The sequence below is a fragment of the Panthera tigris genome, chromosome D1 (genome assembly GCF_018350195.1).
Source record: "Panthera tigris isolate Pti1 chromosome D1, P.tigris_Pti1_mat1.1, whole genome shotgun sequence".
NCBI lineage: Eukaryota > Metazoa > Chordata > Mammalia > Carnivora > Felidae > Panthera > Panthera tigris.
This window is the reverse complement of record NC_056669.1, coordinates 72,809,545-72,823,467: the sequence shown is the minus strand read 5'-3', so window position 1 is coordinate 72,823,467 and position 13,923 is coordinate 72,809,545. Positions and strand designations below refer to the sequence as shown.

The following is a 13,923-nucleotide window of genomic DNA, read 5'->3' as shown; positions in this document are numbered from 1 at the left end:
AATAAAAATCAACTACCAAAGAAACTTCCTATCTACATATAATAAAAATGAGGTAAAGCCAGAAACATTTCATTCTTTGGATACAGAGTGACCTCTGATCAAACTTACACCTTGCTTCTGGAAGAGAAAGCTCCTCCTTGATATCAGGTTTAGCGATTGCCAGACTTGTATTTCATTCACCCTGGATTTATTTTTACTTTTGCAGGAAGGAGATAATGAATTGTGACTGCCATTTCAAAACCAAAAACAGTTTTACTTTTTGATAATTTTAGAGGACAAAAGACTGAGAGTTCAAGGGGAAACTTGTTTGTTTTCAAATCAAATACAACAGAACTGATAAAAAATAAATACAACCAGATGCAGAAAGACACATGCTATATGATTCTATTTATAACTAATAAATAGAATAGATCTAATATCCAGAATTAGCAAACCTATAGAGAAAGAAAGTAGATTAATGGTGCTTAGGATTACTGGTGGACAGAAGCAGGAATGAGAAATGACCACTAATGGGTATGGGGTTCGTTTTGGGGGTAATAAAAATGTCCTAAAATTAGACAATAATGATGGTTGTACAACCTTGTGAATATATGAAAAATTGTACACTTTTTTAAAAGTGTGAATTTTATGACATGTGAATCAATTTTCAATTTTTAAAACAGTCATGACAAACAGAGCAAAAAATCTGAGCCTATAAGAATGTAAACATAAGAAAAATGACAAATACAATTTACAAACCTCATTAACCTGTAGAAGTGTGGAAGTATAAACTAGCCATTCACCTTTTATAATTTTTATATTCTTAGTGATTTTTATCCGCTTAAACTATCAGTACTAGAAAGTAAGTAAAAATCTTGCAGTATGATTTTTGGATTTATCTGTTTTCCTTATAATTCTGTCCATTTTATTTTAATATTTTGAGGCTATGAGGCCATGTTATTGAATGTACACAAATTGAAGATTTTCTAACTTTCCAGTGGATTTAATCTTTTATCATATTTTAGTGACCTTTATACCCCAATTTGACTTAAGATCTATTTTATTTGGTAGTAATATAGCTAAACTAGTTTTCTTTTGATTAGTATGTGGAGACACACACACACGTACACACACACACACACACACACACACAGACACACACACATTTTAATCTAGTCTACTGATCTCTGTCTTCTAACTGGAGTATTTTCTTTGTTTATATTTAATCAAATTGCCAATAATGTATTTAATCAACTTCAAAATGCACAATTTCCTGAGTTTAACATCTCAGAAATCAGAGAGTATTTTCAGTTAATGGAATATTACAATCATGGTTCACTAAGTGGCAATAGCAACATAATCTACTGTCTGCACATGAACCTTATCATAGCTCTTCCTACTCCATTTCTACAGATTTAGTTTTTGCATTGTTGGTACTTCACAAATTGAGCTTAATCACCATTTTAAATGTGATTTCCTTCAAAAAGGATTAAATTATGATTTGGCATTGAAATAGAGTTGTTTGGGGGGACTGGGTGGCTCAGTCAGTTAAGCATCCAACTTCAGCTCAGGTCATGATCTTGCAGTTCATGGGTTCAAGTCTCCCCATCAGGCTCTGTGTTGACAGCTCAGAACCTGGCTCCTGCTTCAGATTCTGTGTCTCCCTCTCTCTCTGCCCCTCCCCCACTCATACTCTGTCTCTCTCTCTCAAAAATAAATAAACATTTTAAAAAACTTAAAGAAAAAGGAATAGAGTTATTTTGTAAACATAAAAATGAAGTAGCTGGTATTAGTGAAACAAATGTTTTATGTTAAAGGAATAAGAGCAACTTCACACTTTCTTGTAAAGGAACAAGTAAAATATTTTACCTGACTTTAGAAAGGAAGATATTCTCAAGTAGAAAAACTGGATTATACTTTGTTACTGAGATCCAACAAGATTACCCATGAGTAGCCAAACAATGCAAAGGATGATAGTAGAAACTAATAGTGCCTCCAAGAAAATGTTTAAATTACAGTAAAACCTTGGATTGCAAGTAACTTGTTCTGTGAGTGTTCCATAAGACAAACATTTCTAATAAATTTTAAGTTGATAAATGAGCAATGTCTTATAATATAAGTAGTACGGGACACCGAATGTCACATGATCACAACCGAGCCAATGGTTCTTGAAATTCACATTGATATACAAGTGCTTTGGATTACAAGCGTGTTTCCAGAATGAATTATGCTCACGAACCAAGATTTTACTGTATATGGAATATGAGGCTGATTTGGTGGATTCATGCATCATAAGGACAAATGTCAATTTATCAGAAACTTCCTACTAACACTGAACAAAAGTTGCATAATTTCCATGAAATTTGAGGGAAAAACAAGCTAAATTTAGTCAATAGGAAATGCTAACAAAATCCCACTGTTCTTTTCTTTGACCTGCCTGAAAATGGTGCACCAATGCTGAAGGTGCTAACTAGTTTGATATCCTGAGAATGCGTTAGAAAGCAGCATATCATGGTAACACTATTCATAAATGCCTATGGTCGAAAGTTGCTGCCATATCAAATTTAAATTTTAAATTTCCCAAAAATGTTATTGTATGCATAAAAGGATGGGTAGTGGTGGACAGCAGGGAATGGATGATGGCTGAGCCAAAGGAAGGCTAGCTAAATCTGGTTTGAATGTCCAAGAGCCCTCTATAACCTGGTAAGTGTATTAGTCTAGTCCTTGATACATTGTGAGGCCATGTATCTGAATATTTAAAGAACAGGATGCCTGAAAAGTAACACAACTTCATGTTATTCTTGATGTCATGTCTAGACCATTGCAATCTTCAGTGTTTTAGTCAACAAACCATTGAAGAAGGGGTATCTGAAAACTTTCTGTGGTCACCTTCAAGGAAGCACTGACATCAAAGCTTGCCAAATGAGTGTCAGAAGCTTGGAAGAAAATTCCAGGCAAAGGAGCTTGAAGAACTTCCCGGAAGAAAATCACCCTCACTCTCCATAGTAGAAAGAACAATGTTATATAGAAAAACAGATATTGACAAGTCTGAAATCAAGAAAGTGTTTCATAAAGATTCAGACTATGAATGTGCAAAAGTCTTAGGAATACTTTAACTAATTTCTTTATGTATGCCCAAAAGTGATGTCAGAAAAATATCTGTCTAGGTGAATCTAAAAATGCACTTTCAGTGAACATAAAATGAAACTGAAAGTGGCAAAGCATAGTGTCATAGTTTAATTGCCAGTATTTTTTTCTATATGATATATACTGATGTGTCTTGATATCAATGAAGTCTTAGGATCAATGAAATACCCTATTTTGGTTTTTTTAAATCTACATCTTCTTTTGGACTTTCTGTTTATCCTCCCTCTTTAATTATTTACTTCCTCTCCTTTCTTGCCTTTTTTGTTTGTATTTTATTAGTGGAGGATTTAAGAAATACTCTTCTCATGGGACAGCTGGGTGGCTCAGTCGGTTAAGCTCAGGTCACGATCTCACCATTCATAGGATCGAGTCCTGCGTCAACCTCTGGGCTGACAGCATCGAGCCTGCTTGGGATTCTCTCTCTCCTCTCTCTCTGCTTCTCCTTTGCTTACTCTCTCTCTCTCTGTCTCTCAAAAGAAATAAATAAACATTTTAAAATTAAAAAACTAAAAAATAATAGAGGGGTGCCTGGGTGGCTCAGTCGGTTAAATGTCTGACTTTGGCTCAAGTCACCATCTCGAGGTTTGCAGGTTCCACCCCTGCATCCGGCTCCCTGCTGTCAGCACAGGTCCCACTTCGGATCCTCTGTCCCTTTCTCTCTCTGCACCTCCGTCACTTGTGTTCTCTCTCTCAAAAATAAAAATTAACGTTAAATTTTTTTTTAAACTAGGGGTGCCTGGGTGGTTCAGTCAGTTTAAGCATCTGACTTCAGCTCAGGTCATGATCTCGTGGTTCATGAGTTCAAGCCCCACTTGGGTCGGGCTCTGTGCTGACAGCTCAAAGCCTAGAGCCTGCTTCAGATTCTGTGTCTCCCTCTCTCGGTTCCTCCCCTGTTCGTGGTCTGTCTCTCTTTCAAAAATAAATAAATATTTTTTTTAATTTCTTTTAACTTTTTTAAAAATAGAAAATACTTTCTCCCTCTAACAGTTTCTAATCTTTTAGTGTTTATTCCAGAAGTAATTAGGACAATTAACTTACTAATGTCCTAACTTAGTAATGAAAACATTCACTTCTTTTTAAAAAACATTTTTTTTAAATTCCAGTATATGTAACCATGTTTTATTAGTTTCAGGACTACAATGTATTGGTTCAACAATTCTATGCATTACTCAGTGCTCATCCTGATAAATGTACTCTTAATCTTCTTTACCTATTTCACTCATCCCCGCACCCACCTCCTCTCTGGTAACCACCAGTTTGTCCTCTAGAGTTAAGAGGTTGTTCTTTTGCTTGTCTTTTTTCCTGTTAAAACATTTACTTCTTAATAAGTCCTCAAGAATGTCAACTGTCATCACAACAAAAGAAATGGAAAATGTTCTAGCACCTCAAATAGAAAAGTAATGACACAAAAATTTCTTTAAATACCAAGATCATGTCAAATGTGTCAGATACAGACTTACAGATTTTCATAAACTCAATAACATGCAAATGCCCATACAAAATAAGGAGAGACGAGGTATAAGGAGAGGCAAAAGGAAGATGGGGAAACTAACCTACTTTTCTTCCAATATCTGGGCAGTAAGAATGGCCTCCTTTTTTTTATCACCCTCTTCTTCCATAAGAAGAAAAGATATCTAAAGAAGAGACCTGGGCAGAATTCTGCTGAAACAGTAGACTGATTGAACCAGAACAGGCAGATAATATATGTTGTAATGTCAAATGATCTGAAATTCCAAATCAGTCTATGATCTCCATTCAGACTGCATGGAAAGCACTGTGCACAAGGGCATCGGAGCCTTGGGCAAAATTACAAAGTAAGCAGCATTCTGAAACCTCTTCTAGCATTTAGTAGATTAAAAAAAAAATAATCTCCCTAAATTTCCAAGTCCTAAAAGGAAGCTTATCTCTCTTCTCCTGTCTCTAATAAATCAAAATTCCCATTCACATACAGAGGTGGATTTTTTAACTATTAATGCCTACCGGTAGTTATCCAGATCAAGTTTACTTGGGGTGTGTGTGTGTGTGTGTGTGTGTGTGTGTGAGAGAGAGAGAGAGAGAGAGAGAGAGAGAGAGAGAGAGAGAGAGTTTCCTGTTTGATTGCAGGGAAATATCCTGGAAATGGTTAGAAAGAATGGTCATGGGTAAGACGGGTGGAGAGTACAGAAAACAGAATAGCTTGTTTCTCTTGCCTTATAATAGGAATTCCTCCTTCATCTACCTTCTTCCTCCTTCATCCACCTTTTTCTCCCTCTCTCATCTCTCCTTCATCTACCTTTTCTTCATCTACCTTTTTCCTCCTTCATCTACCTTTCATCTACCTTTTTCTCCCTCTCACAACCCTCCTCTTTTACTCTTCTTTTAAATTGTATTGAAGCAGGGGCGCCTTCGTGGCTTGATCGGTTAAGCATCTGACTTCGGCTTAGGTCATGATCTCACGGTCCATGAGTTCAAGCCCCGTGTCGGGCTCTGTGCTGACAGCTCAGAGCCTGGAGCCTGTTTCAGATTCTGTGTCTCCCTCTCTCTCTGCCCCTCCCCTGTTCATGCTCTGTCTCTCTCTGTCTCAAAAATAAACATAAAAAAAATTTTTTTTAAATAAATAAATTGTATTGAAGCATATATTCTATAATCTATTGTACATATTTATTTAGCAACTATTTATTAAGTGTCCACTATGTACTAGATATGCTAGATAACAAGATAAAACAAGATAGACATGGCCCTTACCCTTGTAGGCCTTTCAATCTAGTGTAGAAGGTAGCCTATCAAATAAACAATTGCAACTCAAAAAAAGCTGTTTATAAAACAATGCATAGCATGACCCTTTTTTTGTTAATTAAAACATCTTTAAAGGCATTAAAATAGTATTTGTGGGGCTCCTGCGTGGCTCAGTTAGATAAACATCCAACTCTTGATTTCAGCTCAGGTCATGATCTCACAGTTGTGAGATCCATACTGAGCAAAGAGCCTGCTTAAGATTCTCTCTCTCCCTCTCCCTCTGCCCCTTCCCAGCTCGTGTTATAAATAAATAAATACTTCTACAACTCAACACCAAAAATAACAGTAATGATAAAAAAATGATAAATGATAAAAAACAGTAATGATAAAAAAATAGGCAGAGGACCTCAACAGGCATTTTTCCAAAGAAGACATAGAAATGGCCAACAGACACATGAAAAGATGCTCAACATCAATGAGCATCAAGGAAATGCAAATCAAAACAATAATGAGATATTACTTCATACCTCTCAGAATGGCTAAAATCAAAAACACAAGAAATAATAAATGTCAGCAAGGATGTGGAGAAAAAGGAACCCTCATTCACTATTGGTGAGAATGCAAGCTGGTGCAGGCACTATGGAAAACAGTGTGGTTGTTCCTCAAAAAAGTTTCAAATACTCACGAAGCCAAGACTACACTGTATACACTGTATGTTAGCTAACTTGACAATAAATTTTTTTTTTAATATATGAAATTTATTGTCAAATTGGTTTCCATACAACACCCAGTGCTCATCCCAAAAGGTGCCCTCCTCAATACCCATCACCCACCCTCTCCTCCCTCCCACCCCCCATCAACCCTCAGTTTGGTCTCAGTTTTTAACAGTCTCTTATGCTTTGGCTCTCTCCCACTCTAACCTCTTTTTTCTTTTTTTCCTTCCCCTCCCCCATGGGTTTCTGTTAAGTTTCTCAGGATCCACATAAGAGTGAAACCATATGGTATCTGCCTTTCTCTGTATGGCTTATTTCACTTAGCATCACACTCTCCAGTTCCATCCACGTTGCTACAAAAGGCCATATTTCATTCTTTCTCATTGCCACATAGTACTCCATTGTGTATATAAACCACAATTTCTTTATCCATTCATCAGTTGATGGACATTTAGGCTCTTTCCATAATTTGGCTATTGTTGAGAGTGCTGCTATAAACATTGGGGTACAAGTGCCCCTATGCATCAGTACTCCTGTATCCCTTGGATAAATTCCTAGCAGTGCTATTGCTGGGTCATAGGGTAGGTCTATTTTTAATTTTCACAATAAATTATTTTTAAAAAATTAAAAATAAAATTATCATATGGTCCAGTAATTCCACTGCTGGCTATTTACCCAAAGAGTATGAAACCACTAATCCGAAAAGATATAAGCTCCCTTCTGTTCACTGCAGCATTATTTATGACAACCAAGATATAGAAGCCACCCAAGTGTCCATCCTTTGATGAATGGATATACTGGAATATTAGTCAGCCATAAAAAAATGAAATCTTGCCATTTGCAACAACATGGATAGACCTAGAGAGTATAATGCTAAGAGAAATCAGTCAGTCAGAGAAAGACAAATACCATATGATTTTACTCATATGCAGAATTTAAGAAACAAAACAAATGAACAAAGAAAAAAAGAGACAAACAAAAAAGACTCTTCGCTATAGAGAACAAACTGGTGGTTTCCAGAGGAGAGGTGGATGGGAGGATAGGAAAAAATAGGTGAAGGGGATTAAAAGTACACTTACACTGATGATGACTGACTAATGCATAGAATTGCTGAATCATTATATTACATACCTGAAACTAATATAATACTTTATGTTCATTTTACTTGAATTAAAAGAATAAAAAAGGGAAAAATAGGTAATTTTTATACACGTAAGTCCCTTGATTATTTTGTTTATTGGGGTCAATTATTCTAGAACAGAAAAAAAGGGAAACTGAAGCATTACTAACAAAAGAATTACTGAACTTTGTGCCTGTTTTTATTTTTTGCTCTCTTAACCGATCACTTACCTTCAGAGAGATAAAGAATTTTTATCTCCTTTTTACAGATCAGGCAACTGAGATCCAGAGAGGTAAGATGATTTGGACAGTATCAAATTAGTGAAGAGATGGTTCTTGGCTCCTAGGTCAATGCTTTTCACTAAAAACTGACTCAACAGGTTCTAAATGAAAAAAAAAAAAAAAAGAGAGAGAGAGAGAGAGAAAGAAAGAAAGAAAAACAGTATTTTTAACATAAATTTAGCCTTATTACAGTGGTAATGGCATACGATATCATATATTTGTCACATCCTGTGAAAAGAAAAGTACTAAATTTTTATGATGTGTAAGGAGACCAAAATATATCATAATCCAGTGGGGAGGGGAAAGAGAAATATTAAATAAATAGGATCAAAGACCACAATAAGCAAAGATATTAATGTATTATACCAAGGCTTTACCGTATTTCTTGTAAATAAGAATTTAGACTAAAAGCCTATTTTCGTCAGCAATGAAACTTCATGATATAGGGTCAGTTTTCCCATTAAATCCTTAACTGAATTTTTTCTTAAAATCCTTAACTAGAATCTTTCTTTACCCTTACCATCACTTTAAAAAACTAACCTTCGTCCCAGTCTCAGTCACAGTGATCTGTAATAAAGCAAAATAGCTTAAATCTTCTTTTTTGAAACCCCACTACCTGTAAAATTCAGGGTGGTTGGCTCACGTGCACACTCACTGGTGAACAAAATGAATTACTTTTAAACAGTCTATAAAGAAAATAAGCAAATAAAATATCTTCAAATCTTAAGAATACATGTATTTCTTTCTTTTTATGGTATATCAAGATAAAATCATCTAAGCATGAGAGTGGTCATATGCATGTTATATGTTGGAAAGGCATACGACTTCTATTAACACAGCATGGTCAAAAATAAACAAACAACAGATTGAATCCTTACCATTCCCCATTTACTGACAAGCTATTTGCCTCTCTGATTCTTAATTTTCCTACCTATAAACTGAACTAATACTTCTTCATAAGTTTTTCATTGGATGAAGATAAGAATGAATACAAGGTAATTAGCACAATACATGGCAATAGTAAATGCTCGATAAATATGAATGCCCTTCGTGTCTTTGAAAATGAAACAGCTCTATATATAATGAAAATCTGTTCTGTAAACACCCAAAGTTATAGAACTTGAAAAGCAATAAACCAGTTTGACATACAACCTTTAAGTGTCATTTCTGGAAAGGCCGCTTTAGAACTCTCCTCTAAGCATTACCATAACCAAAATCCTGATGCAGCTGTAGGCCAATGAAAACAGTACATCCAACAAAAGAGGAATACAATCTCTTCCTCCCTGGGATTAAAAGAAGAGTTCCAGGTTTCTTTTTCCAAGGCACTGTCCTTAGCCAGGAAACCATTGTTACGTCCTCTTGCTGTCAATATCATAATTTTAACAGTGAAGAGGAGTGGGGTAGAGAAAAATAAATCGCTTCTGAGAATTTCTCAATGGCAGCAGTGATGAGGGAGACCAGTACCCTGGTACTCAACTCTATTTTTCCCTTTAAAAATGAGTTAGCAGGAAAGCAAGATTCAAAATAAAGTATGGGATGTATGACCGACCAACAGAGCTGAACTCCAACCCTTTCATGTATCAAGACATTAGTGGGCGCCTGGGTGGCCCAGTCGGTAAGCGTCCGACTTTAGCTCAGGTCACGATCTCACGGTTTGTGAGTTCAAGTCCCGCATCAGGCTCTGTGCTGACAGCTCAGAACCTGGAGCCTGCTTCAGATTCTGTGTCTCCCTCTCGCTCTGCTCCTGCCCCACTCACACTCTGTCTCTTTCTCAAAAATAAAAAAAAATAATAAAAAATAAAAGACATTAGTATGGGGCTAATGGGTGGCTCAGCTTGTTAAGCATCTGACTTCAGCTCAGATCATGATCTTGCCCTTCGTGAGTTTGAGCCCTGCATTGGGTTCTGTGCTGACAGCTCAGAGCCTGGAGCCTGCTTCGGATTTGGTGTCTCCCTCTCTCTCTGCCCCTCTCCCACTTGCACTCTGTCTCTGTCTCACAAAAAAGAATAAACAGCTAAAAAAAAAAAAAAAAAAAAAAAAAAAAGACATTAGTATAGATATTAGGATACCTGACTGGCTAAGTCAGTGGAGTATGTGACTCTTGATCTTGGAGTCATGAGTTCGAGCCCCATGTTGGGCATAGAGATTACTTATTGGCTCAGTCCGTTAAGCATCTGACTTTAGCTCAGGTCATGATTTCATGGTCTGTGACTTTGAGCCCCGCTTTGGGTGAGCTCGAGCCCCACTTCAGGTGAGCTCAAGCCCTGCTTCGGGCTCCATGCTAACAGTGTGGAGTCTACATGGGATTCTCTCTCTCTCCTTCTCTCTCTCTCCCTCTCTTTCTCCCTCGCTCTGCCCCTCGATGGATTATCTCTCTCCATCTCTCTCTCTGCCCCTCACTGACTCCCACTCTCTCTCTCAAAAGTAAATGAATAAACCTTTAAAAAATTGGGGCAGGGCACCTGAGTGGCTCAGGCGGTTAAAGGATAGGCTCTTAGTTTTGGCTCAGGACATGACCTCAGGGTTTGTGAGTTTGAGCCCCATGTCTGGCTCTGCACTGACACTGCAGAGCCTGCTTGGGATTCTCTCTCTTCCTCTCTGCCCCTCCCACCTTGTGTGTATGTGTACTCTCTCTCTCTCTCTCTCTCAAAATAAATAAATAAATACTTTAAAAATTTTTTTCAAATGAGAGTCAACAGGATAGTGAGATTCAAAGTAAAGTATCAGATGTATGACCAGCTGAGCTGGACTCCAACCTTTCCACGCCTTTCCATGTATCAAGACATTAGTATAGATATTAATGTTCTGATGCTCATATCTGTGGAAAAGGACACCAACCAAGGAAACCATTATACTGCCTCTTTTTTCAACCTCAATTGGTTACAGTATCCTTGATAATAAGCCTACTTAATGAAAGTAGATACTGTTTCTCACCTGTATCTCTCAATAAAAAAATTTATTAAAATTACAATGTCTCCATTATTCATGTATACTGCACTTCAGATAACTTAAATACAACATGCCAAAAAGCTCTGCCAAATTAATTTTTTTTTAATTTTTAAAAAACTCTGCTAAAAACAAAAGCATGCAACGGCTATCTCAATTTCCGTTAGGTTGCTTTAAAAATTTTTAAATCAGACAATTCTGGGACCAGAAATGATCTCAGAGGTGGTTTGGTTCAGACCAAACTTTTATAAAAAGTTATAAAGCATAAGGAAGCTAACTGACCTGGCCAAAATGATTTCACAGAGCCAGGATTGGAATCTGGCCATCAAATTCTAATCAAGTATAACTTTCACCATTTCATGGTTGTTGTTGTTGTTTTTTTTTTTTTTTTTAACTTTGGATTGAAAATCAATAAGTGAATGTGGTTTTTCCTTAAATTACTTGAAATTGTTAGGAGCCTGTTTTTTAAAGTCTATAAACTAATTGCAAGTATCAAACATAAAAATAACAAATTTCCCCCTTCTAGATTTTCAGTTATTTAGAAAAAGTTAATCATCTATCATACCAAATATAGTCAACTCAATTACCCACAATACTTCGAAGACTATTTCAAGGATTATTTTCAACACATTTTAAAATCCTACACTTGATTCCTCCAGCTACCCAATACTTAAAAGGTATTTCCCTCAGTCATCAAAAGGGCCTTTAGAAAGCTGAAAGCAACTTAAATATTATTCTAACAAAATTAGGTTGATAGGTCTATAGAGATACACAACATATCTTAAAACACAAAGACACTGGTATTGATCATGCTGATAGTGTATATTAGTGACGATAATCAATAGCTAGTGTTTTAAAAGGTACCCTCATTGCTTTCACTGTGCATTTCATTTTAACTGGTATTTACAGAGCACAAACCAACTTGACAAAAAGCATGCTGAATGAAGTAAACAAAATGTGTGATACGAACAGTAACACAGAGAGCAGAATAAGGTAAACACACCCAGGACTTGGTCCTTGCAAGATGGGTAAATTAATTAAGACAGCTGGAAGAGAACAGCATGAGTAACCACAGGAGACAGATATGAATTTATCACTAGAAAGTGAGACTGATCATGGAGAGTTTTTTGGGTTTTTTTAATGTTTATTTTTTTTGAGAGAACTCAAGCAGGGGAAGGAGAGGGGGGGATCTGAAGCAGGCTTTACACTGATAGCAGTGAGCCTGATGTGGGCCTTGAACTCACAAATCATGAGATCATGACCTGATCCGAAGTCAGATGCTTAACTGACTGAGCCACCCAGATGCCCCAGATCATGGGGAGTTTAAAGAACAAGATGAGAAACAGAAGTTCCCACGTTCACCCCAATGACGACAGTAATATTATTTGAGATTTCTAATTCCAAATTTCCATTTTTTAAAATTTTGGGCCCTATTAACTGAGGAATATTTGTTGAGGCATTTGTTTGCTCAGCATTTGTTGAACTTGCTGATCAAGTTTTATAAAACAAGAACTCACATTCAGCTTTAATCAGGATGAATCCTGAGGTAATTTCCATAAGGGACAAGATGCGAGAAACTGGATATTGCCTGACTCTAATTATTCAACAGAATTCACCAGGGAAGGCCTTAAGAAACAAAAATTTTAAATAGATCATAAAAGAAGCCATTAGTTACAGGATCCAAATCTACTATACCACTAGTCATACTACTTTTAACAAATTCCTTAAAGCAACTGTCTCATCAAGGGGAAGTCCAGAATCTCCTTCAAACAGAACTGTCAGAAATATGTGCATATCAGATCCAAATCCATTAGCCATACTACTTTTAACAAATTCCATAAAGCAATTGTCTAGGCAATTTTTTCAATTCTTCAGAGAAAGTCCAGAATCTCCTTCAGACAAAATTGGCTATCAGAAATACTTGCATTTAACCTCCCCCTTTCACCCTCCCCTTTTTAAACCAAGATAATAGTAAGTGATTTGATATTCGTTCATATTCATCCATGGATTTAATAGCCTTAATAAAAGGCTTACATGGGAGCACTTACTTATTCACTGGTGTAAATGTACATTATCCAATTTAGGAGTTTAGTGAACACTCTGAAAATCTCAAGAGGTTCTGTCTCCCAGAACTCAGAATAATAGTTCAAAGGTTCATGTTCATACTTTCTCACTCCCCCTCTCTCTCTCTCTCTCTGTCTCCATATTGTAAAATACCTGGATATTGTAAAATAATTGCCAACCAAGGCCATTTGCCACCACAAACCACAATAACTCCATTTGCTTGCTAAGTTACCATTTAGGAAACACAACAAGGAAGTACCATTTCAGAAACCGAAAGATCGCATCTCACACCAAAGGTTTGTCACATAAGGGAAAACAATACCACAACTGACTTGAACTTTCTCTCCTAAGTGTCAAGGGTTGCCGGCTTAACAGGCCGGCAGAACAGCAGGATTCGCCGGCCTAGTTTTGCTCGACCGCGCGGGGAATGATGAGCATAAGCAGGCAGCTGAAGAGTACACCCCCCTTACCAGTGGGCACCTCCCTCGCCCATCAACCTGCCAAGGTGGGGTGGACCCCTTCTGAATCTCTGTCCTGCACTCACCCACGCCTGCTTCCCGCCAAGAGCCTGTCACCCTCATCTACCCCAAAGAAAGCTTGGGTGCCCTGCAGCTAGTGGAGTGGAGAAAGGGACCCCACGCCTCAGGATGCAACTGGAAGCGCCCCTCCACCCTTGCCCACCCACTCTGCTGCTCCCCCTCTCCATTCTCACTGCAGCGTAAGGCAAGCGAAAACCTGAGCCCTACCTATCTCAGGACCCGCTCCAGCCTCCAGCCTTACGGATCCGCACCCACCTCGGGCCACCGGCCTTACCTCGCCGGATCTCGGCGTGCAAGGCTCCGCCTGCTGAATGGACGCAGTGCACAAACCTGTCTCTCCAGCCCCCCGCCCGCGATTTTTTGCTCTATACCTCACTGACCGCGCTCTCCCGCCTCCTCGCTGCCTTGGCGACAGCCCC

The 13,923-nt window shown here is 37.7% G+C and overlaps 1 protein-coding gene across 3 annotated transcripts in view; it reads right to left on the bottom strand.

Annotated features, from left to right (window-relative positions):
• NUCB2 (nucleobindin 2) overlaps positions 1-13,874 on the bottom strand; it is a 41,221-nt gene extending 27,347 nt beyond the window's left edge. The window contains exons 1-2 of one of the 3 annotated variants that reach the window (XM_007083253.3): positions 13,779-13,874; positions 7,905-8,056 (exon numbers count right to left, since the gene is read on the bottom strand). The gene's annotated coding sequence lies outside the window, so the exon portion shown is untranslated. Of the gene's footprint in view, positions 1-7,904; positions 8,057-13,711 lie in introns of all 3 variants that reach the window. The other 2 variants (XM_007083254.3, XM_015537982.2) reach the window with 2 other exon arrangements.
• Between the last annotated feature and the right edge of the window lie 49 nt (positions 13,875-13,923).